The sequence below is a fragment of the Ceratotherium simum genome, chromosome 9, assembly GCF_057802395.1.
Source record: "Ceratotherium simum simum isolate JZ-2026a chromosome 9, ASM5780239v1, whole genome shotgun sequence".
Taxonomy (NCBI): domain Eukaryota; kingdom Metazoa; phylum Chordata; class Mammalia; order Perissodactyla; family Rhinocerotidae; genus Ceratotherium; species Ceratotherium simum.
This window is the reverse complement of record NC_141908.1, coordinates 57,101,665-57,126,363: the sequence shown is the minus strand read 5'-3', so window position 1 is coordinate 57,126,363 and position 24,699 is coordinate 57,101,665. Positions and strand designations below refer to the sequence as shown.

Genomic DNA, 24,699 nt, shown 5'->3' with positions numbered 1-24,699 from the left:
ATTAATTGTTCTACTTGTTTACTTGTAATTTTTCATACGGAAGTTTCGCTGAAAGTCAGCTTAAATCACCCATTTTCTAATATCACACTAATCTCTGTTAAATTGTAATGTGATCATGTCTTTATTTGAAAACTGTAATTTGAGCTGATGTAGTCTCTAATTGGGACTTAGGCCCCTAGATTTAATAATTATATATTCTTTCCAGTCTAGTTTTAATGTTGTACTTGGTATGAAATTTATATTCCAGGAATATGGCCCAGCTCTTTCCTTCTGTTTTAGTTTCTGTTAGCTCTTGCGCATTATGCGTTGAATTGTTCTCAGAACTGAGTCTTCAAATACTTGTTGTCAGAGAGAGATTAGGGAACAATTCCCTATCCTGAACAACCAAACTACCTCTTATACTATTTCCCCAAGCAATCCTTCTTCTCTGGATGCCTGTTAATTTTATAATTAACAAAACATAAAAGTTTTCCAAAAAATCAAGTAAAAAGTAGCACATCAAAAATATTATTTGAGGTTAGAGTCCTAAAAAGAGATCACCACCTCCTTCCTAGCTTTCTCTATCATGTTCAGGAAAACAATATCAGTAAAAATAGCAGGCCCTTTCTATGTTCCAGTCCTGGATGCCAGGCATTTTCCATCCATTCTCAATGACTCTCTTATTACTCACAGTAGAGATGAGGAAAGTGGGGATTAGGAAGTTTATTATTTCACATCAAAGCCCATGCAACGAATTCTTGCACTACTCTTTACCCTTGATTTACTAATAAATCAATGAATAAACTAAACAACAAATCAAGTTTTTTAGAGTACGGTACATTACTGATGGCATACAATACACATTTATAAGGTTCTTAATCTAGGGTTCAAGAATGGGCTGCACATTCTTTATACCCCAGAAATGAGATGAAAAGTGGTGGATACACATGCATGTTATTTCCCTAGGGAGATATTCAATAGCTTTCATCACATTATCAAAAGGCATCCTTCTGAGTGTTTATTTCTAAAACGATTGTTATCAGTACAGGTTAAAAAAAATCCACGGGCACAAAAGCTGTACAACATACTTAATATAATGAGATCACAGGACATTTTATTTTGATGGGAGCATATGCCATGGACATTCTTGACAAGGCTATTTTGATTCCATCACTCGACAATTTTACCAGTGCTAATTTTCTAAGATTCGTCAGCCACTTTTTCATTCATCATTTGGCTTCTGACGCTTGCTAACATGTTTTGAAAGGAAGCTTTGGTAACATCATAACTCACATTTTTAACAGGGAAAATAATATTGGGAAATATGGTTCCCATGACTGCTAATAGGTACTGACTGTCAGCAGAGAGCAAAGACTTTTTGGCAAAAACAGGAAATGCTTTGTGACCTTAATGATTCGTAAATCCACGTTGAGTGTGTGTAAACTCCTACTGAGGCACCAAGTGACTTGAGTAGCAGCCCATGTCCTGTTCTCTAGAGGAATTTCCTGTCAAAACAACAGTTTCTGCACTGAGTTGAGGTATGCTGAAAAGTTGGCTGAAGTAGACAAATTGGCTTAGGTTAAAAATGTTCCTGAATCAACCCTCATGCAATGCTGGTGGGAACGTAAAATGGTATAACTGCTATTGAAAATGGTATAGCAGTTCCCCACAAAATTAAAAATAGAATTACCATATGATCCAGCAATTCCAATTCTGGGTATATACCCAAAAGAATTGAAACAGAGACTTGAACAGATATTTGTATACCCATATTCATAGCAGCATTATTTATCATAGCCAAAAGGTGGAAGCAACCCAAGTGTCCATCAACAGATGAATGGATAAACAAAACGTGGTATATTCATACAATGGAATATTATTCAGACTTAAAAAGGATGGAAATTCTGACACATGGTACAACATGGATGAACCTTGAAGACACCATGCTAATAAATAAGCCAGACACAAAGGGACAAATTTTGTATGATTCTATTTATATGAAGTACCTAGAGTAGTCAAATTTATAGAGACAGAAGGTAGAAGGGTGGTTGCCAGGGTCTGCGAGGAAGAGGGAACGGGGAGATAGTGTTTAATGGGTGCAGAGTTTCAGTTTGGAAGATGAAAAAGTTCTTCCAGAGAACTTCTTCCAGAGATGGAAAGAGGTTATGTTACTCCATTTGGGCTCCAAAACAAAATACTACAAAATCTGTGTCTTCTAAACGACAAGCACTTATTTCTCCCAGTTCTGGAGGTAGGGAAGTCTAGGCTCATGGCATCGGCAGAATCAGTGTCTGGTAACGATTTGATTCCTGATTCATAGATGGCCATCTGATCACTGTGTCCTCACATAGTTGAAGAGGGCAAGGGATCTTGCTGGAGTCTCTTTTATAAGGGCACTAATTCCATTCATGACGGCTCGACCCTCATGATTTAATCACCTCCCAAAGGCCCCACCTCCAAATACCATCACCTTGGGGGTTAGGATTTCAACATATGACTTTTGGGAGGACACCAACATTCAGATCATAGCAGTGCTGATGGTTACAGAACAATGTAAATGTATTTAATGCTGCTGAACTGCATAATTAAAAATGGTTAAAATGGTAAATTTTATGTATACTTTACAACAATAAAAAATGTTTCTGTATCATCAGCCATAATGACTTTTATAACATGCAAGCATTAATTTTATACTATTTTGTGCTCGTTTCATCTTCTTTATAAAACCTTTCCTAACCTGTTAGATAGTAAGACTATACCAAGTTCAACATCCCCAAGAGAAAACCCTCTTGGTTGTCCTAAAAAAAGACCCACCGGGCTGCTAATGGTACTCTGGAGGCCTGGGGCATTATTAGGTTCTATTCTCCCTGGTGCCACATTGTACATTAGGAATAGGAATAGAGGCAGCAGTGTAATTCTTTCAAAACAGCACTGATGGGTATCCTGGCTGCACAGAATTACTGCACCTGCCACCTACCTAATTTACTAGCCATTATCTACCTAATCACAGATTTTTCATGGTCAGGAAGCTTAAGTAGACTTTTTAAAAACTGTCATTCCTCCAGAATAGCAATGTTTATGCAGACCTTTACCCACATATCACAGTGCCCATAATTCCACTTGCGTTGGACATTCAGCATAATTGTTGGTTTCAGTTATTGCTCATTCACTGTTACAAGAGGAAAGGAAACAGCTGACAATAACTGATGATCTACTGCCAGGCCCCAGGTTCTTCAGCCTGGTGAACTCATTTCATTGGGGTGTAGTAATCTTTGCACACTCTAGAGGTAAGCTGGCGCCAACTTGCCCTGGCTCAGGAGCCAACTGCACATATCTCTCTCCAGCTCAGCCTTCAGAGACATCCTCTTGGGAACTTGAAATCAGCCATGATGGGTGTATGCATGCCATGCAAGTCAGCATTTTTTGTGTGTGAGAGCAGATTTTTAAGCATTTACCAGTACACCACTGCATACATCCTGTGGTATTTTTCCCTTTATTTTTACACTAAAAAATCCCATGGATTGTTTGGGTTTGTAACCAATCCCAAGCCTGCCATTTCCTAGCTATGAAACCTCAGGCAATTTACTTAATCTCTCTGTGCCTCAGTTTCCTCATCTATAAAACAGGGACAATCACATCTACTTCATAAAGTTGTGAGAAGTAAATGCAATAATCCGTGTAAAATGCTCACTATTACTATGCATTCTCTTCTGAGCCCCTCCTCCAAACGACTCTCTGAGGGAAACAGACTTGAGGACACACTGTGTATCCATGTATCCAAATTCTTCCACGTGCTGATTCAGGACACTTAAGTCTCAGGAGTACCAATTCTGAGACTGATTTGACCTATGACACCATTTTATTAAAAGCCCCTATGAAAAAGGGTTTACTAATTTTCCATCAACAGATAAAGAGTATTTTGGGGAAAAATGCAGAATTTAACAAAAATCCACAAAATAGAAACTAATGTAGTGGTTTATGTCTTTAAATGAATTTTGTGGCATATCTTTATTAAAAATACAGCCTACACATAAACATAAGAGAATGATCAAATAACACAGTTATTAAGATTATTTTAGTGTCAAAAATACTTGAGATATTGATATAAAGGGAAGGAATGGGAGTCCTGATGGCTTGACAAACCATATTTGAGGTCCAGACAGAGTGTCCAATTTGGGGTACGTTATAATTTACAAAGAAATGGACATCAAAAAGCCTGAGCTTGAGCCTTCCTTCTCTAGCAGACCACATGATCTTGTGTCTTGGGGTGTTCCTTTCCTCTATGCAGGGAAGATGCTCCGGTGCCCAACTGACCTCATGGGATTTTGTGGAACTCAAGAAAGAAAAAATTACTTTAAAATACACACACGCGTATTAGGATAAAGCTGGAAGATTGAATACAGGATCTATTTCACTCCAAAACGCCACTGAAACCCACTGAAAACAAACGTAAAGGGACTTTTTTTTCTTTTTTAAGTAAAACCCCACAAGAGCAGTGAGACAATAGCAATAAAATTTTGGGACTGGAAACCAGATAAGAGTGGTAAAATGACATCGGGTCATTCGTGAATCCTGTCACAAGACAATAAGTAGAAGTTTAAGGAATTCAAATAAAGGTTTAAAATGTCATCTGATATTGAACTGGGATGAAAAAAGCTACTTTTCCCCAATACCAAGCTTGGGAAATGCCAGTACTGTCTACTACAGAGGTTTTATTGTGTGTGTGTGAGCGTGAGGAAGATTAGCCCTGAGCTACCATCTGTTGCCAATCCTCCTCTTTTTGCTGAGGAAGTTTGGCCCTGGGCTAACATCCGTGCCCATCTTCCTCTACTTTATATGGGACGCCACCATGTCAAGCATGGCTTGACAAGTGGTGTGTCAGTCCGCACCTGGGATCTAAACTCGCGGACCCTGGGCCTTGCGCCGAAGCAGAGCGCATGAACTTAACCGCTACGCCAGCAGGCCAGCCCCCACTACAGAGGTTTTGAAAAGTGGTCCCAGGACCAACATGTCACCTGAGGACTTACTCCAAAATCAAATTCTTGAGCTCATTCATACTAGCAAATCAAAAACTCCGAGTCCTAGAACTTGATGTCTCAACAAGCCTGACACTGTGCAGCAGGTGTAAAGGACTGCCAAGTGGGCCCTGTTCTTCACTGACCTAACACCAACACTAGGGAATAACAATATAGTGTTAGACACAGAGGCATTCCCAAATAATAGACCACAAGGCTCAACAATAAAGAAATTAAGAGTTTTCCTCAGAAATTAAAAAAACTATAAGAATTTCAAGTGATAACTAAAGCATTTAGCATTTAACATTTATGAGCTTTATATGACAAAATTATTTCTAAAACTTCAGAAAGCTTATGGGAAACTTTTACTACAAACACAATACCTCCATTTATGAATAAAGAAGAAAATAAAGCAGAAAGCTCTATCATGAACAAACAGCATTCCATTGTCTACTAATCTTTGCAATTGCAAAATTTCTTAGATCCCAGATTCAGAAAAGGAAAGAGATAACCAGTTACTGTCTTTGACTAGATCAGAGCTCAGGAAACTTTTTATGTAAAGGGCCAGAGAGAAAATACTTTAGGCTTTGTGAGCCGTACAATCTCGTGGCAGCTACTCAACGTTGCCACTCTAGTGGAAAAGCAGCCACAGACAATATGCACATGAATAAGCATGGCTTTTTCCAATAAAACTTTATTTACAAAACCAGACTACAACCAGATTTGCCTGGTGGGCTATAATGTGCTGACTCCTGAACTACATTATGAATGATTAGGAAGTGTTCTTGATATTGGAGAGCACAGTTAGTCCTCCGTATCCCCGGTGCCGCATCCCAGGATTCAACCAACTGCAGATGGAAAGGCCTACAATGGCTGTGTCTGTACTGAACATGTACAGACGTTTTTTCTTGTCATTATTCCCTAAACAATACAGTATAACAACTATTTACATAGCATTTACATTGTATTAGGTATTATAAGTAATCTAGAGATGATTCAAAGCATATGGGAGGGTATATGTAAGTTATATGCAAAGAATACACCATTTTACATAAGGGACTTAAGCATCCAAGGATTTTGGTATCCACGGGGATCCCGGAACCAAACCCCCACAGATACCAAGGGACAACTGTACTTTCAAAGACTGCAGATTACCAAACAGCTTCCAGGTCTGTTAATCTGTACTACAGTTGGCAAGGCATTCACAAAGGAGATTCAGAACTTACCAGCTTCTTGCCAACTTCAGATTTCTCTACCTCCCCTAACAAGTGAAAGAAGATACCTTATGCTTAGAAATACACAAATTGGCAAATGCTAAGACAAAGGGTAGATAAGATTATTTTCATCGGAGTCAACTTTTATCTATGATGCCAGTTTTACTAGAAGCCCCACGTGAAAAAGAATTGCTAATTTCCTCCTGAAGGATAACATCCTAAGCAGTCTAAGAATGTTTCAATAAAATGCATGAATTTTTTTAAAAAAAGGAAAAATGTAAACTAACTTTACTTACAAGTTTTGTTAAGTTTCTGAAATTTAAGAAGATAAAATAAAGGATTAAAAAAGGGCAAAATTTGGGGCTGGCCTGGTGGCATAGTGGTTAAGTTCATGTGCTCCGCTTCTGGTGGCTCAGGGTTCACAGGTTCGGATCCCGGGCGTGGACGTAAGCACCACTCATCAAGCCATGCTGCGGCAGGCGTCCCACATAAAGAGGAAAATGGACACGGATGTTAGCCCAGGGCCAATCTTCCTCAGCAAAAAAGAGAAGGATTGGTAACAGGTGTTAGCTCAGGGTTGATCTTCCTCACACACACACACACACAAAAGGCAAAATTTGTCTAGTCCAAACCTTAGTGATGAGACTAAAAGTCTGGAGTACAAGAGCATTCAAGTGATAAGTTCTCAGCACCCACCATTCTCCCTACTGCCCCTTCCTACATAAGTCTGGCTTCCTCATCTTCACCACACTATACTTGATTTAGTATACATTTCGGTATTTCTTCACCAGGTTTTTCTTTTAAATGTTTTATTTTGGAATAATTTTAGATTTGCAGGAAAGTTACAAATATCCTACAAAGAGTTCCCACATATCCTTCACCCAGGACTTCCTCTAGTTTTCAGAAGCTGACAAAACTAGAGGTTTTAAAGTTTAACAATTTATAGTGCCAGTTGAAAAATAAAAGACATTTGGAAATAAATTCAAAAGCCAAATTTAAAATAGTTATTGTTTAAATAAACTGTATAATACTTTTAAATTTAGTACTCTAAACATGAAAATTTAGTTAGCAAATCACTATTCAGTTCTCAGCTTGTGTCATCTCAGAATAGGCACCTACCCTGTCACTTTCCAGCACAATGTTCTTTTCATTTCCTTTACAGCACTTACTTTACTCAAGAGTTACATTATTTCTTTACTGGCTCATTGTCTATCCTCAGAGACTTCACCTGTTATGTTTCCCACTCTCCTTGTTATAATCCCTGGGCGCAGAGTAGTGCCTGGTGCATACTGAGTAGATACTCAATAGATGGCTGGACGAATGGATGAATGAATGAATGCCTGCATGAATGAGCGAACACTTTACAGCAGGGGTGATATAAAGCACATGATAAAAGACACATCTATTTAAATTGGCCTTGTTTCTGAAATTTCAAACCTCTACCACCAGCCATACACAGGGGAAGTTTTGGGGAGCCTATGTTTTAGTCCATCACCTTTGTAATCACTTCTTACTGGGACAAAGTTTAGACTTGCTGCTCCTGATATATCCTCGTTTTCTGAGAGCCAAACCTTTCAAAGAAGATCTGTGTTGTTGATTCACTGCACACAGTACTTCCTGGCATTATTCATTTGATGTGAAAAGTCAACAAAGAAAAATTTTAAATCACCCTCAAAGTTAGACTAATTAAAGTATTAATCATCCTTCTGTATGTAAAAATATATTTGAAAAAATCTCGCACATACTGGATGCTAACCTTATGGTGGTTTGGGAAGGAGACATTTTGGGAAGGAGGGTGAAAAGTTTAAAAGACTAAAGGAGGAATGATGAAGCTCTCCCTCTTCCCTCCCATTGCCTAGCCCTCAGCTTCAAGTTCAAGGAACTACCTGGTTCTAGGAAAAAGAAATGAAGGATAGATAGATGGCTGCAAGGAAGGAAGGAAAGGAGAGACTACCTATTCTCATATTCTCTACGAACACTTACATTCCTTCCAGGGTCAAATAGTACAAATGTGCCCCAAAAATCAAAGCACTTGATCACTTGCCCAATCAAGGGAAAAGAAAGTCATTCCAAGATAAGCATCCATAAAATATCCATTTGTCAAAAACAAAAAAAACAGAAGCAAGGAAACAAAACCGCCGGGGCACTTGCAGGCTCTCTGCTTCATTTAGAGCATTTATCTTTCTTCTGTTTCTGGATCTGCACTATGATGAAGGGTGAACACTAATAAATGCATTCTACGCAGCACAAATTGATCCACCATCTAAAGAGGACAATAATCCCACTGTCACTTCTAGAACATCTCCTGCTGATGAGGTAATGAGCTGCAAATAACTCAAATTATCTGGTGAACTAAAGATTTAACAGACTGAATCTCACTGCCAAGAAACATATCAACATTAATACTTAAAATAAAGCTGAGGGAAAAATTCATCTTCTGACCTCATGTATAAGTTTTAAAAGACTAAAAATAATGATAATAATAAAAAGTAAATACAACTCTACATTTTTTCTCTACCTAAAAATAGCACAGTTAGTAGTAGTAATGCTGAGATTATTCATTTGAAACTATTTTATGTACTTAAAGGATAAAGCAAATAAATTTGTAATGTTATTTTGAAACAAGATTTTGAGTGTAAGAGAAAGGAGATACAAGTACAAAATCAAATAATATTAAACTCCATAAAGTTTACTTTGAAAAATCAGCATGAACTCATAATTTTTTATTTTTAAATATATATATATTTCATACCCTGTCCCCTGAAAGAGCCTGGAAACACTGACAACCAATAGGAATGAGCACCCCTCATGCCCAGACTGTAGCTCCTAAATTTCATTTTCTGCTAAAAGGAACCAGAGCTCCTTCGAATGGCTGATTCTTAGACTGGAATATGAAATGAACAAGAGGAGCTTGGGACATCCCATTGACCAAAAAGCAGAGTCAAAGAAACTAATGGGACATCAGCTTCTGGGATGTTCTGTATCTTGATCTGGGTGCTGAATATTTGGCAATGTTCAGTTTGTGAAAATTCATTGTGATTCATTTATGATAGGTTCTCTTTTCTGTATGTATACACAGGAGCCAATTTCAAGGGGCTCCCAATGAACAAAGGAGGTTTTATGTAAGCATCCAGAAAAAAAAGTCACTGCAACTCTTTAAAACATAATATTTTAAAAATCCACGAATTTACAATGATACTCAAGAAAAAAAGGAATTCTCCCCCTAAAAAAAAAAAGAAACATCTTTGATCACCTTTTGAAGAAACTGAAGCACCAACTCTGAAACTGTCTATTCAAAGGGTAGTATTAAGCACTTACTCCGCCTTTCCTGTATAAACTGTATTTCAGGGTTATCACATACTAGTTGATGAGGGAACCTGCCTTACAAAAGAATTCCAGCTAATAAATGTAGAAGGAATGATAGGATAGTGGGCGAAAGGAAGAATTTTTACAATCCCTAATGAAATAATGTATTCAGGCAATGATCATTGATGGATAAAATCGTTAGGTGAAAAAAATTGATGGGGGGATTTCACAATAGAGGGTCAGGATACTATTCCCTGACGCTACTGTTCAATCTTAGTATTATTCAAAGTGGAGCAACCAGACCACATGTGCCTCCTAAGATGATGCTACATGAAGTACACAGCCCCGTGGAAGCAGAAATCTTGCCAAAAGAGTAGAATATGAATCCAATCAAGCTTCTAGATCTAATTTCCAGTTTCTAGTAATTTGGGTGACAGAGAAAAAGGTTAAATAATAAGAATCAGCCAAATGTAGCATGTGGAACATTCTGTTGCCCAAGTGGTTTAATTTCTTCAACAAGTAAATGACTTGCAAAAAGAGGGAATATTCTAGGTAAAAGAGGCTTAAGAGACTCAGTAACCAAATGAAATGCATGCACTACTTTGGATCCGATGCAAATAAACCAGCTATAAAAAGAAAATTTTGAGAAATTTGAATATGGAATGAGTAATAAATAATATCAAATAATTATCATTCATAATGTTAGGTGTGACAATAGCATTATGGTTTTGTAGGAAAATGTGCATATTAAGAGACACATAATGAAGCATGTACAGGTGGATACGATACAACGTGTATTTCTAATAACTTCAGAATAAAAGGAGAAAGGGATAAATGCATCTGGGTGTGTTCACTGTACTGTTCTCTTTACTTTTTTATATATTTGAAATTTTTATAAGTGAAAGTTATTTTTTAAAAATAAAAAAAATGAAGAGAGTCTTAAGAAACAAAATTTCCCTCTTCCCCACTATTTACATATGAAAGCTTTCAGATTAACAGTATATTCCTTTTTTACTTAATTACTTCTTCACTCCTACTTTTAACTCGATATGCATTTAACATACAATTTATTTTTCAAAGCTGGTCTAAATCTTTCCAACGTTTGGGTGACCCATCTTTCTAAAACCTCACCTACCAGATTGAGAAAGACAATGTCCAGGGGGAGGGCTGGTCTAGGGCGCAGCCTTCATCTCCGGACAAAGATTCTTTCCTGATCCCTTGTTCCTATTCTTCTCAACTGGGTAAGAAGGAAATTTCAAGGTCTTCTCACTCTTCTTCCCTGGAGAGAAGAGCTGGCTACTGGCCTGCTACCTCCCCCTTGGCCCCTTTAGCTCTTCAGAATTAGGTGCCTCTCGAACAGAAGAGATCCCCTTCAACCTGAGAGACAGAAAAGGAGGGAAAGCCAAGTAGAGGAAGAAAGGGGCAGGTAAAATGGTGTCAGCATTGCCAGTCCTCATTGGATGTTCCCTTCATTTCCACTCCCTGAGGGAGAAGTCTCATGATCCTCAAAAAAAATACAAGGGAGCAAGCATCAGCTTTCTTAGCATGCCAGGGTTGAATACACTTTCTCCTCTTCTAGTTTTTGCCTACCCATGTTAGATTTGCTGACAGGTTAGCCAACTTACTGAGTTTACCTTTTTCACCACATTTCAACCTGTTTTATATGTCAATAACGGCTTCCAAGCACTCCCTACGTTGTTTCCATTTTTTCAGAGCTGGTTATCCTTTCCTCAGGGAGTTAGGAGAAATGGAATGTGGAGATGATAACAGGAACTCCAAGAAAAAGAGATAAAGGGGCTTTCTGAAAGCTTTTCTGAGTATACGTGCATATACATTATTTCCTATGAAAAAAGAACAATAAAAATAAACATATTTTGTTAAGGAAATGTCATGTAGCTGTTGCCAATCTTCCCCTATTTTGCATGTGAACCACCGCCACAGCATGGCCACTGATAGATAAGTGGTGTAGGTCCTCACCCGGGAACCAAACCCAGGCAACCGAAGCAGAGTATGCGAACTTAACCACTAGGCCACCAGGGCTGGCCCTGCATTTTCCTTTTAAAGAAGTGTTTAATTTCTTTCTCATACAGTCAAGTCACAACTCAGCAAATGTGTGGAAACAAATTTCCAGATACTTTACTTCCATGAACTTAAACCTGATAGTCAAAGGGACTCTTGTACATTTCATCTCTGCATGTGGTCAAGTATCAAGAGCTCCTAGGCAATACTGACCTAAAAGATTCCACGTGACACAGCAAAGTTATGCAGGCAGAAAGACAGTAAACTACCCGAAATAAACATCCAATCTAGCTGGCCTTTCTTGTTTGTGTCAACATTAAAAATGGATATCCTGAGGCTTGAAATCTGCTTAAGTAACAGGCACCACTCATTTGTAGTTAAATGGGTTGTTGGGATAAGAACCGCTATTTTGGGATTGAGTCAGTTTCCCCCTATCTGTAAACTACTATCAAACAATTAATGTTGAGTTTAGCTAATGCAGATACAGAAGTGCTATGCCCATAAGGATCCTATGATTTGAAATGCTTTCATAGTTAAAGCTCTTTATTACCATATAAAAGTTTGATTCAATATCAAATTAACAGGAACATCATTGTAAGTTGTTCAGTTCCCAACAACACAGAGTGATTGATGATGGAGAAAGAGAAGTTTTGTGATTAACTACAACCCACTGTGCTTGAAGGTACATCTGATTCTGATGGCGAGATTTCTCAATGTCAAAAGTTCTGCACATGTAGATAGCACACCAAGTGCTCAATGAATCACTCTGGTGTCCGGAATGAGTAGAGGCTAGTAAATGAAATCTAAATCTCCACAGGTGTCATTCAAAAAGAAGTCAACTTAATGAATCGGTTTTATCTCCCCAGGACCAAAAGAGTCTGATCAGGCAATGGAACTCACAGGTCATGAAATATCAGACTCTGAGATGACAACCTCAAGGTCTGGAAAGAATGAATCAGACCTTATCACTATGCAAATCACATTTCCAAACTAAGAACAATGGACCATCTGATTTGGAAAAGTCTTTCTTCTTCAAAGGAAAGCCTGGCAGGTGTTGGCTTAATTTCAGGAAGACATCACTTTCAAAGCACACATAGTTTATACAAAATAATAAAATGCCAAAAGAGAACAAAGACTAACAGAGTGTTATGTGTAAAGTACATGCAGATGACTTCATGTAAGAAGAGGATAAGAAATTGATGCTTAAAGTAGGAATTTTGACCTGAAAAGCCTGTAGGTGCCAGGCAGGTAACATAAATCTGTAAGGCTGGTCAGGTTAAATCTTAGGTAATGATAAAGACTAGCAAACTTCAATCCCTGGAATAGTAGTAAGACCAGATTTTTTTTTTTTTAATTGATGTTTTAACAGTTTTTAACATTGTGAAATTTTGGGTTGTACATTTTTCTTTGTCCATCACCAAATATATGACTCCCTTCACCCCTTGTGCCCACCCCCCACCCCCATTGCCCCTGGTAACCACAATACAGTTTTCTCTGTCCATGTGTTGGTTTACATTCCACATATGAGTGAGATCATATAGTGTTTGTCTTTCTCCTTCTGGCTTACTTCACTTAACATAATACCCTCCAGGCCCATCCATGTTGTTGCAAATGGGACGATTTTAAGACCAGATTTTTAGGGGCCAGCCCCGTGCCTTAGCAGTTAAGTGTGCACTCCGCTGCTGGCGGCCCGGGTTCGGATCCCGGGCGCGTACCAATGCACCGCTTCTCCAGTCATGCTGAGGCTGCGTCCCACATACAGCAACTAGAAGGCTGTGCAACTATGACATACAACTATCTACTGGGGCTTTGGGGGGAAAAAGAAAAAATTAAAAAAAAAAAAAAAAAAAAAAGACCAGATTTTTAACCTTCCAAAAGAAGTTAGGTATCTGATTTTTTATGTGAAGTTTCCCGATTGTCCAGTGTTGGCAATTAACTCAATTTAAAAAAAGAAAGTTTTTACAGGTTAAAAAAAATATAGTCTAAAATTTGACCTGTGGGTCACCAGTTTGCAAACTGTGCTTTAAAATGTAATTTTAAATAATGTAGTAATAAGCTGAAAGCTTCTCACATAACAATGATTACATGAAATTATTGAGCCTTGATTTCTGCTCCACCAAGAGGAACCAGTCCATGCACGGAAAGGGTAGGAGTGGTATCAGGACGCCTGAGGAGCATTTCCCCAATTACAGGTATCTAAACTATGACCACTATCGCCACCATCACCACCACCGCCGCCACCCCTGTGCCCCAGGGAAAAGAAGAGTCTTTGAGTAGAGGATATACAGCTTGCAAAAGCTTCCCAAGAACTTTAATGGCACACCCTCCGACTCTGGGGATCACTGACCTCAAGAAAGCAGAAAGCTTCATATAACCAAGAGGGATGTGTCTAAACTGTGAAGACCAAACTCACTGGGCATAATATGTTGAATAGCATACGTGAAGTGGCTCTGAAAATAATAATTGCAAATATCAGATGACAAAGAGACCACAGTAAGTACTGTTGGTATCATATCAGATATTTCAGTCTCATGGGCAAAAAGAAAACAACCGTCTACTTGTTTACTATGAAAGATTACAAAAACTGTATTCATTTTAAGAATGTGTATATGCATCCACATGTGAGTTTGTGTGTATATGCATATATAACGAAAGCAAGGATAACATCTGGGCCATTTTTAGACTTAGGTCTGCAGGTTCATTACTCAAGGGAAGGGGAGTGTCTTATTTCCACATGATGCCAGACTGCAGAGAGAAAAAGGTTAACAAATACTTTGGTATGTTTTTCTACTTCCTAAGCTTTAAAAAATTACAGCAGAACTTTTTTATGAAGATGTCTAAACAAAACCAAGAGTGCTACATATATTTTTAGATATACATATAAAAGATATAAAGAAACACCTTCCTGTGATTTGGTAATATCTCATTAATCTGTTGCTGTTATTAAGCACTGCCTAATCTACCTCTGCTTTTGATTGCAAGCTGGCGTTCTCCTAACTCACCTTTGTAACTTGAAGTCAAAGTCTTCCAGGTCGGCTTTAAGGTAAAAGCTGTTTGAAGTGGTTTATCCTCAGATGTCTGCAGCGTTTTTCCTAGGAACTCAGTCTGTCTACTGATCCCGCTGGGGTGATCTGGTAAATCACAGGAGTGGCTCTTTGATTTCCTTCTCTTGCTGTTTTGCAGCAAGGGGCAGATGCTGAAAAAGAGATTACAGTCATATAGGACATCTCCACAGAACTTTCACGAGCCTCTAGGCGGACTGCCAATGGCCACGCAGAAAAGTCTTTCCAAGTTATTTCTTGAGGAGAAAGTTCACAAGGGACCATGTCTCAACTTTTCATCTCCTTTGCTCAACCGTATGTAGTCTCAAAGACGCAACCGCTGAACTCCTCAGCAACCAGTAACATTCATAATTTACCTCTTACCCAGAGTTTGGAATAAGAAAACTTTTAATTTATATAGCAAATATTTTCTAAAGGGGATAAAGTATATTTTCCAGAAATATTTTTAACCCTTCAGTTAAATGTAAACCTTAAACAGGGTTTTTAAAAACAGTAAGTATGAAGTTGTTTCATCACATATGCACATAAATGTATAATCCTAGTACTCTCATAAAGACCCATGAATAGGCCCTAATTTGCCTTCACGGAACAGAATTGTTGCCAAACTCCTTCAACGATCCTCTCGCAGAAAGAGCTGACTATACTACCAAAGAATAAAGAGTTTTCAACTTGGCATAATTTCTCAGAAGGCAAAGAAACAGTATTTCATGAGAAGATAAAATATGTTCACTTAACGGAAGAAAAAAGAAAATCTGACAAGTAATCCAAAATAGAAGCTAAATTAGTTACTCTCTTGACCCCAAAACTTGACAGCAGTTTTTCCTTCAAGCCATAAACCTCTCCAGCAGACTCGTTTATTTCATAAGCCTTAAAAATTATTCCCCAGGTTTGACTATGTTTCAAGTCTATTCTTTCACTTTGTCTTAGTTTTTCTCTTTTTACTTATGGAGAAGGAAGGGGGGGGGAAGCACACACACATATTCTTTAAAGATTTTTTATTTATTCAGTTTTTTCCCCCCAAAGCCCCAGTAGATAGTTGTACGTCATAGGTTCACATCCTTCTAGTTGCTGTATGTGGGACTCAGCCTCGCGTTGGACGGAGAAGTGGTGCCTCGGGGCGCTCCAGGGATCCGAACCCGGGCCGCCAGCATCAGAGCGCGCGCACTTAACCGCTAAGCCACGGGGCCGGCCCCACACACACATATTCTGAAAGACTATGACTTAATGAAAGTGCAAAAGATTTATGTCTCCCCAGCATCCTATGCTGTGATTGCTCCTTTAAGTCCCATTTTTCTGCAAAAACAAGTATTTGTTCTAAACCCTCCTCCACCTCTACAAAAAGTTTTTTTTTTTTTAGTATCTATTATGTCGTAAGACAATTGCATGCATCTTGCAGGTCCTAAATAAAATGTAATTGATGATTATGATGATGACATAGAAGAACTAAGGTTAGAGTCCATCAAGATTATTTTGGTATGCTCAGCATTATATCTGTTTATTTTCTGCAAACACTCCTCAATCTATGCTCTTTAATCTCATATAATTGTAGGCTGACTAAACGTGAATGGTCAGCTACAGAAACTCCCCTACCCACCTTTTCCTCGCTCTTTCCTATGATGGATTCTGCCAAGCTTTAGAAAAGGAGAGAACACTGAAAAAGGAAGAAGAAAGAAGAAAAATATGGCAAAGAGCCCCCTGTACTATACTCAGTTCTTTTTGCCCACTCCCATGCCATTCCTCTTCCCTAATCTTATTTTCCATAACTTCTTACCATCCTATCACGGCAAGTGGGAAGGTAAAGAAGCAAAGAGGACCACAGGGTAAGATTAAGGTTTCCTCTCCATCTCTATTTCCCCCAGTCCAGCAGCAGAGGACAAGACAGGGTGAATCTTGTTAACCAAACCTAAGAATGCCCCCTCCCTCCCGCATCACACACAGCGGTGTGTCCCCGTCTCCAGCCTGTATAAATCAGACCTTGACCTGAGGAGCATTTTTCTACTTCACTCTTCTCTCTCCCCATAGTCTTTGTCCACACATCCTTCAAAATCCAGCTCATAACAACTCCCAACTCCTTCCCTGATCTTCCCAGCTAGAAAGAAGGAGCTTCGCATTGCACCTGGTACTCTCAGTCAATCCTACTCATGTGATGAGGTCCTGGTCTTACATGCTACATCTCTTGTCTCCCCTACCAGACTGTGTCAATCAACTCTGGGAAGCAGGGACCAGACCTTAGTTTCCTGCACACAGTAAGTGTGAGAGTTAAGAAGTGAAATTTATACAAAGTTTCTATTTATATGTACTTAATAAGAAACAAATCTATTTTTTTAAACCTCTTTTTTTTTTTTTAAAGATTTTATTTATTTATTTATTTTCCCCCCAAAGCCCCAGTAGATAGTTGTATGTCATAGCCGCACATCCTTCTAGTTGCTGTATGTGGGACGTGGTCTCAGCATGGCCGGAGAAGCGGTGCGCCAGTGCGCTCCCGGGATCTGAACCCGGGCCGCCAGCAGCGGAGCGCACGCACTTAACCACTAAGCCACAGGGCCGGCCCAGAAACAAATCTATTAACCTCCATCTTGCACAAAAGTGTATTTTCACAGTGTGTACGCAATGTCCAGGAATAAGGAAGGGTTCTGGCTTGTTTGAGACTGTAATTAACATTCACATAGATGTTCTGTGCAACTTTCAAAAAGACAATCAGCACAATAAAGTGTAGTGCCATCTATAACCTTCAGGGCGCTAACCACTCTGCCTTATAAACGACCACTCTGTCAATACATGGTTCAGATACACCCAATCACCTCTGGTAGTTATTCAAGCCAGAAATATTAGGAATATTTGTTTTAATTCAGCTTCAAAAACTTGATTAGGATAGAAAGATTTATATTGTCACATTCAAATTCCAAATTTCAAGGTGACCAATATAAAACATTAAATTTTATTCAAAAACCATGAAGTTAACCAAGTGGCAAGTAAACTTTATTTTAGTCAAGAACCGTACAGGGTCTTGTTTTACCTTGCACATATACTGCATGTGGGGCAGAAGTCCAAAGGTGCCAAACTTACAAAGTTCAAGTCTAATTACTCCTTGTAACAACACACATTAAAGTTTAATTCTTCAAGCTGTCATTAAGAAGTAAACTCAGAGAAGAGAAGAGGTTGTTTCTTTTTAAAACTATAACCAAAATGGATGCTTTTTAAAAAAAAATCTAGTTTTAACAACACACAAAAAAGGAATCATGTTCTAATTTAATGATGTCCTCTGCAGACCAAAAAAGCTCCCGACACCCTCCTCCTAAGCTATTAATAAACTAAAAGTTGTCAAGGTTGGAAAGGTTGATTCGAACAAAGTCTCCTGTACCAACTAGTACTTGGGTAGGAGTCTCTGAAAAATCTCATTCAGGGGAGGTTAGTGATTTGGCAAAGATTCCTTCTGAATGGCTCATTCAGGAAGCAAATGATCCATTAAAATTGCAACAGATTTTTTCCTGTAAGTCATGTGACTGATCCTCCCACAGCCTGAATTTTGCCCATTATACACCATGTTCTTGTCCAGCACACTCCCCACAGAGTCCACTCAGTCCTTGTTCAAGCCCCTCAGAGCCCATGATATATTCTACCAAAGACTAGACTGTCTTGTGTGGCTACTAAGTTAATGCATAGAATGCAAAATGGAGACAAGATAAAGCAAGCTCCATCACTCTGTAAAATACTAAAGGAAAGATTCTTAAAATAGTGAAGATAGTTAAGACAACCAAAATAACCCAAAGAGTATTTACACAATGTTAGCCGTCTACATAGCAAAGTCCATTTCACAACAAAAATAAGAGATGAGACACTTGTGACTATTTTCCAGATGGTATGTGGCCCACGGTTTTGATTCAATGCCCACATCATTTCCACAAAGAAGGATTGGTCTTAATTTAGGGTTAAACATCCTAAATTGCTTTCCCAGAAAACTGTAGCCTAAGACAGAGTACCAGACTTTTCTTCATTATCTTGTTTACTGTGTCTACTTTCTCCACTAACCACCTTAGTTGGTGAAAAGATAATTATTTTGCTTTTTTCACTGGCAGCAATGCTTAGACAAGAAATTGATTTTTCTCTTCCTACCCGTGATAATCCCAAGTGCAATGAGGATTTCTATACCGTGTCTAAGTCTCTGGAGAATTTGGTTTTAGTGGTATAACCCAATAGGGTTTATGGAAACAGGCTGTCCTGGGGTAACTTCCTGAAGATGAAAAACTCCAGCCACTTTCACCTAGCAACTACTGTGGCTTTCTTATCAATAACTGAAAAGCAGACTTTTAACTTTGAAATTTATCCAATCTCGTTAGTGCTACCGTATATCAAAGAAGTTGAAATTCCCTAGCTGAAATAACATATCAGAGTTTTCATACCTGCCATTAAGTATTGATTGACTCGTTCAGTCAACGAGTCAATTGTGTCGTTATTATACACAAACATCAAAAATCAGACACTAAAGAAGATCTAGAAAGGTAACAGTCAACAAAAACAAAGCTCTTTCCCTTAGGAAATTTTGAGTTTAGCTAACAAGGAAAGATATGTGAGTAATCTCTTTAAGTTACAAAAGCAGAAAATGTGCTATGGATGTTCATGGCAAGAAAATATGAATTCCAGCTTGGAGTTTGCGGGTTGGGTGGGAAGCAGATCAGAGGAAGTTGCTCAAAAAGGGAGGCATTTGAAAGATGAGTAGATTCAGGCAAGAAATGGACAAACAGAGATGGATAAAGGACATTTCAAACAGTGAGGACAAGTGTATGAAAATCAAGAGATGGGAAAGTGTAGACTGTAGTTCCAGTACTCAGAGCTTATGGGACAAAAAAGGAGAGTGGGGGAAGGAAATGCAGAAAGAAGCTTTGGAATAGTGTGGAAGGTCTTAAATGCTGGTGCAAGATCAGACTTCATGGGTGGTCATATATTATGCTTCAGGGAGGCAGATGCAGGAGAAAGCATGGAGGAAAGAGAATCCAGAGGAAAGAGAGGACCTGAGAAGACATTAGAGCCCAGAGGGAGGGCGGAGCTACCTGGGAAGGTGGGCATCCAGGAGGGACAAGTAAAGAACTTATATTTGATAGGGTAGAATGTGATCCTATTCAGCCTCCCGTATTTCCTGTCTTACCAAAATAATGGGAAATAAAGCACATTCATTTTTTCAGAAGTATGATCAAAGTAATATAAGACATGGTCAACACACTAATAAACTAAAATAATCTACTCAACACAAAACATATTTTTCTCAATCTGTTACATTTCTATAATCTAGGCCAATTTTTCCAGATTTTTTTTGTTTGTATCTAACTTCGTTCAAATTGACAGATATTTCCCTGAGGGCAGGGAAAGTGTTTTATTTCTCCAAATGCCAAAGGCCAAGCACAAGGAAGGACCTGGCACCTATTAAGCATTCAAAGAAAATTTTTTTTCCAAATTAAACAATTTTGTTAATACTGACAAAAATTCAGATGACTGATTATACAGGTAAGAATTCTAATTATAGATTACTTAAAATAGTTTACAATTTTATTATTCCCTTGACAACTTTGTTTTATACACAAAGAGCAAATATTACAGAAACCATTCAGTGGTTTATCACTCAGTTGAATAAAATTTTATTAAAAATTTTATTTAGGGGCCAGCCCCATGATGTAGTGGTTAAGTTCGGCATGCTCCGCTTCAGCGGCCTGGATTCGCAGGTTTGGATTCCAGGCTCAGACCGACACCACTTGTCAGCCATGCTGTGGTGGTGACCCACATACAAAGTGGAGGAAGATTGGCACAGATGTTAGCTCAGGACTAACCTTCCTCAAGCAAAAAAAGAGGAAGATTGGCAACAGATGTTAGCTCAGGGTGAATCTTCCTCAGCAAAAAAAAAAAAAAAAAAAAAGAATCCCATTAACTCTAAAGCACTGTAAATATGCTTTGACATATCGTACTCTTCCAAAAGTAGTATGCTATGGAGCAAGAGTCAGTGAAGGACCACATCAGTAAACATTTTAGGTTTTGTGGGCCACGCAGTCTTACCACTTGAGGCAACTACTCAACTCTGTGTGTAGCAGGAAAGTAGCCACAGACTACTGTAAATGAATGAGCATGGCTGTGTTCCAATAAAACTTTATTTACAAAAAAGTGGCAGCCACATGTAGCCCTTGGACTGTAGTTTGCTGACCCCTGCCTAGCAGATAGCCCAGCTATGGCACCTTGGTCTGATTTCATTGTTCTTCACTCCTCAATGAGAATAACTGCGATGAAGTGATAAAAAAATTACTCTGAGAAAATGGGCTCCAACGAAAATCTTCACTGCTAGTGGAGTGATAAAAGGGATATCAAAAATGAAGCAGTTCTAAGTAAGTGATGGATTCAAGGAGACAAGAGAAGTTTTGGGTAAATTAAGAAGACAATGTAGAATTTGTGACGTCTTAGATCACTGCTAAGAGAGTCCAAGATATATTCTAAGTGGAAATATGAAAATGTGACTCATGAAACCATTTCAGGAAGTGCTCCAACCAATGCCAAAAATGCTCATTAACTGGGAGAAAACTTCAGAGAAAGCTTAACCTATTAAAAAAAATTTGTCTAAGAAATGCATGACTCTTGATAGAATATTCATGTGCGAGAAAGCCAGGGAATTTGGAAATTTATGAGTCTCAGATCGTTACTTCCTTCATGAATTCTGATGAACATACTATATTTACTTGATAGAGTAGGGGGATAAGTAAGGAATACTATCATCAAAGCTTACCAATCTATATTTAAATCTATAAAAGAGTTATGACAAAAACTACCTTAACTCAATTGCATCAGCTTAATGATGCTACCACTAATTTGCCATTGAGAGCGACTTACTAGCTCTGTGACCTTATGCAAGTTACTTTAGCTCTCTGTGCTTCGGGTTCCTCATGTGTAAAATGTGGCTCTTTTACAAGGTGCTTGAGGATTAAGCCAGTTAATGCGTGAAGTATTCAGACAGTTCCAGCACACAGGAAGCACTCAAATGCTGTATTGCCGCTGCTGCTCCCCTGAATCTCTTCTCCCCAGCCAGCTTTACTGGAGACTTCGCCTTTGCCCTTGTCTTCTTCCAGGCTCCCCCTGGGTGGCCCTGTTTCAATCCAAGAGCTTCAACCTACCATTTGCTAGAGACCGCTAAATCTCTCTCCAATGCCAAAGTCTTTTCCAGACTTCACTTCCAACTGTCTACTGGACATTTCCATTGGAATATACTGTGGGCACCTGAAACTCAATGAGTCTAAAAATCAAGCCCATTATCCTTCTGCCCTTCCCCCTTTCCTCTCCTTGTCTTCTGTTTTAGTTTATGACTCACTATCTAGCCTTAAACCAAGCTAGAAACTATAGCTACTTTTAACCATTTCATTGGCAACCTTCCCATTCAACTCACACCAAGTCCTCTCTCCTGTCTCCCAAATATCTTTCATAAACATCGCTCTCTTTTTGCCATCTCAGCTATCTCTGGCCTAGATTATTTATATCTACCTCCTGATTTCTCGGCTTCCAGTCATTCTCTCCTCCAAGCCATATTTCATTATCATCAGAGTCATCTTTCTTAAAACATATGTTTGATCGTGTTAGTCTCTATTTTCAATTATTCTCTACTGCTTGGGGCAAAGGGGCCTATGGACCTATAGGTGAGCTTCAGAGCCCCTGGGAACCCTCTGAAACTGGATACAAAAATTTGTGTGTGTCCTTGATCAAAAAAGGTCAAGGAACACTGTCTGAGAGGACAGTTTTTAAACTGCTCAGCAGGGCACAATCTGCAATCTTAAATTGCATCTTAGTCATTCTCGTCTTCCACCCTGCGTTTCAGATGCTACGAACATCATATTTTCCTCCAAACATGCACACCGAATGCATTTCATCTCTCTGAGCCTTTGCATGTGCTGTTCCTTCTACCTAGAGTGCTGTTCTCTGCCTGTCAAACACTTGAGCATCCCTAAGTTGGTCTCAAACGTCACCTCTGTGAAGCCTTGCTCAAATGTACAAGTATGTGTGGACAACAAAAGACGTTAAATAGATTTCTGGTGTTTGTAGATCATAACATTGACCTGAAATTTCTCAAATTCAAAGCTTCATAGTATACAAAATAAGTAGCCTTAAATATTTAGACATTATTGTGTTTACTTAAATCTAGGTGTCCTAACTGGTGTCCCTGGATTTTAATGAGGTCAAGAGTAAAGACCCTGGAGCCTAACTGCCTAGGTTCGAGTCCTGGTTCAGCCAATTACCAGGAATAGGATGCTGGGCAAGTTACATAGCTTCTCAATGCCTCAGTTTCATAATCTCTAAAGATGGAGAAAGTAACAGTATCTACCCTTTAGGATTATTCTGAGGATTAAATGAGTTTATATGTACAGCACTTAAAACTATGTGAGTGCTTGCTATTATTATAATTATTTATCGACATCGATGGCCAAGCCTAGATGTTCCAAGAGATAATCACAAAGCAAAACTAAGTGACCTTGCCTCATAAGCCTCAAGCTTTAGTTAACTGAGTTACTTAGCCAGAGAATACTAACAAAGATGGCTCTTTTCACTAATGTTTTTATCAACAGAAAAGTGTTTCAAGGCTATTTGATAAAATTCAGATTTTTCTCCTATTAGCTTCCGATAGCTAAAAATATCAGCCCAGAATATTTCTAAGGCAGACCACAGGGTACATTACATTAATTCCTTTGAATAGAAAAAAAAAAAAAGAGCTGCTCTTTCCTGGGCAGCAAATCAATGAGCACCTCACTGCTTACAAAGTGTCCAATACAGAGGGGAAATGCTAAGTAGCAAACTGAGAAGAAAGATAAAGGAGCTTAAGGATGCAGCTTTCAAACAAACCAGGTTGTTTGCCAGAGAACTGGAGTTTCAGGCATTTTTAGCACCACCCATCTGGCCAAAAAAAAAAAACAAAGTGCTGTGAAATGTAGATCCTCACATCACTGAACCTAAGGAAGCATCAAAATGAGTGCGTGCTGTAGTGATGTGGCTGACTTGCATCTGAGTGATAGGATTATGCGATATACTTGGTACTGCCTCTGTGGAAAAGTTGCAGCCAAAAAAAGTCATTTTGACCCATACCACCAATATTGCAGTTGTGTAACAGTATTTTTTGTTCCCCGGCAAACCGCCAAAAGGATCATTTTACCTTTTATTAATAATCATACTTAATAATCAGACCTTTAAGTTAAAACACTTGAGTTAATTTTTGAACCTAAGGAAAGAGAGGATAAAGCTTAAATTCCTTATCTTAGTATTAAACGTCCTCCATGATCTAATCTCAATTAACTTTCCAACTTTATCTTCCACGACAGGCTTCTTGAAATCTTCAACCAAAAAGAACTTGCAATTCCCCCAAACACACCACTCTCTGCCTACTCTGTCTCCTCTCACTAGAACAGTCTCTCGTTACATCCCAAAGTCTAAATCCTATCCTTCCTTTGAGACCTTGTGTGGATGACATAAAACCATTTCCTATGGCTCAGCTAGAAGTAATTCTCCAGGTTCTTAACTTTCATAATCCTTGCTCAGCACCTCTTGGACTTTCCTCAGTCTGATTTAATTGGAGTTTTTGACATACATGTCTTTCCTTCCCAAGACTGGATGCTCTTTGAAGGCAACATCCACACGTGCTCCATCTTTGTAAGCCCGACTGCACCATGGGCACATTTGCACATGGCAGGTGCTCAGACTTTTTGCTAAAGTATGCAAAAGTGTGCTAAAGCTCATTGTGACTGATTGTTAAAACCAAATGGACAGGAACATGCACTCAGACAAACCTTACTGAAGAAAGGCTTCAGTTAAAAAGACATGCAACGAGACTTGTTTTCTTGTGAAGCAAGTTCAGAGATGAGAATTTTAATGCTACTTCCAGGGCAAAGAAACCACCATTTACATTTACCATCCAGTGATTTGCCAACAACTACTAACAGCGGTGCATTAAAAGCTTCCCTCCCATGCATGTAATTGATAATACACTTCTAAGTTAGAGAAATCATGAGATAACTGGTCTTGTGTTTTCCCTACTATAGACTCAAAACACTGCTCTCCTCTGGGCCTTGGGTAAAGAGCTCTCAAGACCCATGT

General features: G+C 38.8%; 1 protein-coding gene across 1 annotated transcript in view; it reads right to left on the bottom strand.

Moving 5' to 3' along the window:
• Positions 1-24,699, bottom strand: part of OSBPL6 (oxysterol binding protein like 6) — a 202,091-nt gene that overhangs the window by 93,117 nt on the left and 84,275 nt on the right. The window contains exon 2 of the mRNA XM_087435435.1: positions 14,536-14,729. The gene's annotated coding sequence lies outside the window, so the exon portion shown is untranslated. The remainder of the gene's footprint in view (positions 1-14,535; positions 14,730-24,699) is intronic.